Source organism: Cyprinodon variegatus, unplaced genomic scaffold, assembly GCF_000732505.1.
Source record: "Cyprinodon variegatus isolate N-32 unplaced genomic scaffold, C_variegatus-1.0 Scaffold583, whole genome shotgun sequence".
Taxonomy (NCBI): domain Eukaryota; kingdom Metazoa; phylum Chordata; class Actinopteri; order Cyprinodontiformes; family Cyprinodontidae; genus Cyprinodon; species Cyprinodon variegatus.
In genome coordinates this window covers 312,014-316,536 of record NW_015151036.1, presented here as the reverse complement: position 1 = coordinate 316,536, position 4,523 = coordinate 312,014, and positions in this window count along the sequence as shown.

The window sequence follows — 4,523 nt, the reverse complement described above, 5'->3', positions numbered from 1 at the left end:
ACTTAATTTAAGAAATCTTTTACTTATTTCTAGATCGTTTTTGCAGTGTGTCTGTTAAGGGGATGATTGCACGCTCCGCCAGATAAGACAGCCTGAGAAACGTATCCAGAATTACTGGCATGTTCTTCTTGTCTGTATAATATCAACCTACAGGATGTTGAGCTCTTAATAAAGAAGATTGTTTCTGTAAAAATAATTTTCTGTTTTAGATAAAATAAATCAGATGAAGCTTTAAACACCATGATAGAGCGGAGTTGTATTTTTGTTTGACGGGGTCATGTCAGCTCCAGAATCACTGAAAGGGTCCAAATTTGACCTTTGAACTCAAAGCGATTCATGGTTGGAAGAGTTGCAGATTAAGCTGAGGGGAGTAATCATTGAAACACTAAGATCAACATATATTAGCAGAGGAGCAGATGCTCTCCTCCACTTCCGAGCACATTTCATCGCTCTCTTTTTTCCCCTCTCTCTCCTGTAGTGCCATTACTGCTCAGGCTTAACATGTTTTTATTGAAAATCCTGTTCGGTTTGAACGTACAGTTGTCAGTTAACAAACTCATGCAAATGCTCTCCTGCACAGCAACTTTCCCCCTCCTACACGGATTCATAGCTGCTCAGCCTTTGCATCCTCCGCACATGTGGCGGCCTTTAACGGCGTTTCTCTCTCTCTCCTCGCATGCAGACACGCCCTGCAGCTGAACGTGATCGCCACGCAGCAGCTCCTCAGCCTGGCCCGGCAGATGCACCACCTCGAGGCCTTCATTCACATCTCCACCGCCTATGCAAACTGCAACAGAAAGTACATCGATGAGATCATCTACCCGCCACCTGTCGAGCCCAAGAAGCTCATTGACTCTTTGGAGTGAGTGAATGAGAGATGATTGTCATTAAATGCAGCTCAGCTTGGTTCCCGTTTTTATCAAAATCAACAGAATTTATTTATAATAGCGTGTCAAAAAAAACTGTAGGTTTAAGATGAGTAAATTTGCGAATAATTAAGTTTACAGCAACAGGATAAATTAAAAAATGTTCAGTCAAATAAGTACCTTTTCTTTTATTAAAAACTCTTTTTGCAGTTAAATAATTGACATCACCCTTTTTCTTTATCTTTAAGTGTGGCATATAAGGCTGCTTTGCCAAAGAAGATAGGCAAAAATTTATTTCCACACTTAGGTTGCCACATAGGGGATAAAGCAAAAGTTTAAGAATGAATTTATATAAAATTAGGAGGCAAGATGCTAATTAATGGCAAAATAAATTATTTATTTGTGTGTATTTTTCTCCTGGATGGCAGGGATATCTTTATGTATTTCCTAATTGTTACATTGTACATAAAAAAGTAAGTAAAACAAAAATATTTTTAAAAGGATTAAAATGTGTTTGTGCTAATGACAAATTTGAAAATATTAATATTTTAATTACTTTTTAATGATTAAAAAAAAAGCAGTATAAAATAGTTTTTTTTGTTGTTGTTTTGTTTGTTACTAAAGTTTTGCTATGACCAGACCCACCTGCTGGCTAATCTGGACCCAGCCTTATTTAAAACATTTATAAATTACCACACGTTGTCCGACGGCAGTGTCTAATTTTACTTGCGCCGCTTCTCCTGTTAATACGGTAAAGCCCTGGGGAGCGTCCGGCTCCAGGCTGCGCGTGATCCAAATGAGCCAATGAGCTGTCAGTCTGGGTTGCTGCTGCTGCTACTTTTAGACACAGCAGGCAAATCATCAATCAGCTGGAGTTCCTCTATTAGGTCCATCAATTAATTCACTTATGGCTACATAAACTATAAAAAGTCGAAGGTTAAATGAAAGGTTTGGTCTTATGTGTCTCTTCTCATTGTCACCCAGGTTGAGGAACATCCGATACACCTTCAACACGCTGCTAGTTGTTTTCATCTGGCGGGTGTTCATTGCCCGCTCCCAGATGGCCAGAAACATCTGGTACTTCGTCGTCAGCCTCTGTTTCAAGTTCCTCTCCTACTTCCGTGCATCCAGCACCTTAACCAACTGAGTCTTCCAGACAGCCTTGAGCCAGAGACGGACAGCCCTCGCCTTTAGCTGTCGGTTGTAAATAAAAACAAAAACAAAAATCACCTTACGCCCTGACGCTCTCGATGTGGACAAACGGGGCTCTCCACAGAGGGGCGTCTGCAGCCGAGTGAAGTCAGAAGGAGAATAACGAGGTCTTTTTGCCATTTACTTATTTGTTAAGTTGGGAAATCGGTCGTTTAAAGCTTGACATTCCCTGTCAGGAAACCCCGTCCATCGAAGAAAGCGTTGTCTTCTTTTCTACCTTACGTTTCCCTCAAAGTGGCCAATTATATATGCAACGATACACCTTCTGTGTGACTCTCACCCGCCTTCCCCAACCCCGTCAATCTCAGATCATCATCTGGCCTTGTGATATCTTTGTTTTCCATACTTGAAATGCAACGTTGATGCAGAGGTGGAGGATCTCAACATATTTTTTTATTTTATTCTTGAATACATCTTGCATTACGTGCATCGACTGCCTTTTTTTAAGATGACACTCCACATTATTTACAAAAGTCGTAAAAGATCACATTTGCCCTCACATGGCTTCGGAACGTGGAGACATGCTAGTTAGATGATGTGTTAATCGCTTCTTTTATGGCGAACCTTGTCGGAATGCTCATGTTTATACAGCTGTTTGTACTGAACTGGGTTTACTACTTTTACATCTTTATACTTGCACCAAAAAAGCAAGTCTGATCGCGTGTTAGACCTTGGCAGTGTAGTATTTATAAATAAAAGTACATAAGAGTTATTTGTATAGCAAAGCGCATACTGTACGTTGTTCCTCAACATCAGGCATCCCCAAAGTGGGTCCTGGATGGCCGCTTTCCTGCAGGATTTAGAGGTTTCCCTGCTTTAGCGAAGCTGATTATTATGATTGCAGTAGAGCAAAAGCCCGTTAATACGCTTTCAATTAAAATCAGCTGTGCTGGAGCAAAGAAACCTCTAAAACCTGCTGGACAGAGGCCCCCGAGGGCCGACTTTGGTGATGCCTGCTCAACATGGTCCTACACTGGAAAAACGATCTATAAATAAGTAAAAAAGCCTTAAATTAAGTGCATTTACCCTTATTTTAAATAGGTAAATGAGATATTTTGCCAATGGAATGAGTATTTTTACTCTTAAAATAAGATAATTAATTAATATGCACTTGAAATAAGACAATGCAATTGTCTTTTCTTATTTTAAGTGTAAATTGTCTTGTTCCATTGGCAAAATGTCGCTTTTACCTCCTTTAATCCAAGAACAATTGCACTTATTTTAAGAAAAAATTATCTAGATTTCGATTTTTTTTCCAGTGTAGGCAAGCTCTTTGAGAGAATATCCTCCAAAACTTGGAAACAGGAACACTGAAGTGGTTCAAAAGTGGAATTAAGGATTCATGAAAATTAGGCTGTTAAATTATTTGTCAAAACGTAATCGTTTATTTTATAAGGGATGCTTTAAGTGAGCAATTAAGAGTGGAATTAAAGTGGTAACTGCAAAATTTAAATTACTCTGGAAATGACACGCTAAAGTTGGAGTGGAAAGGAGCTATCGTCTACATCGGCGCACATAAACCTAATTGGTTAAAGGGACCGAGTACACCACCATGAGGGACGCCACTTTTAATAGAATGGAGGAATGCTGCTATATTAGGGATTAGATGTGCTTGGCTTCCTTTATCCCAGCTTTATAAAAAGAAAAATCTCAGACTTTGTACCAAAAACTTGTTTTTGTATTTGTTGGATTTTTCTTCTGGTGTGTTCACAGGACCGCAGAGCTTCCCTCTAACTACAATAAGTATTTACAGTAATACTCAAAGCTGAGGAAAACTGGGCGGTATCGTCTATTTTTTGAGGTTCAATAATAATAAACTGAATGACCTTTTGTGGAGGAAAAGGGAAGAAAATATGTTTATGCAAAACTCATGTTTGACGTCTGTCTGCGTTCGTTTGTTCGTTAGAGGACAGCATGATGAAGAACCGGTTTTTTTCAACCTGTACCCCCAAAGAGCAACAGGGCTATCTAAATGGTGTCGGTCGTGTTCGTCCCTCCTGGTAACCGCGCTGTCTTCGTTCGATTAAATGCGACGCACCGCTGGTGTTACGCCTTCAGAATGCAGCAAAATGAAACAAGAAACCCAGAAGGTTTTTTTTTTCTGACTGGTTGTCATTTTTGCACATTGTTTGAACACCTGTGTTCCCTGCTCTAAAAAGTCGGCTTGGCAAAACTGAAATAAAGAAGATAAAAAGTGCATCTGTGGTGTGTTCTGATTGGAAAATGTGGATTTTTGTTGTTTTTCAGCTAAATGTCCTGCTGGTTAAGAGTTTGTGCTTATTATTTCATTTTGAAACAGATTTGGTTGATTTTTCTTTTTCTGTTTATATTTTTAAATATTTTCATTAAACCTAATTTTATAAATCGGAGGTCTTCTACAGGTGTATGGAAGTAAATCTGTGTCGCTGGGATTTGAATTAAAAATGCTACTGAAATTTAAATGTT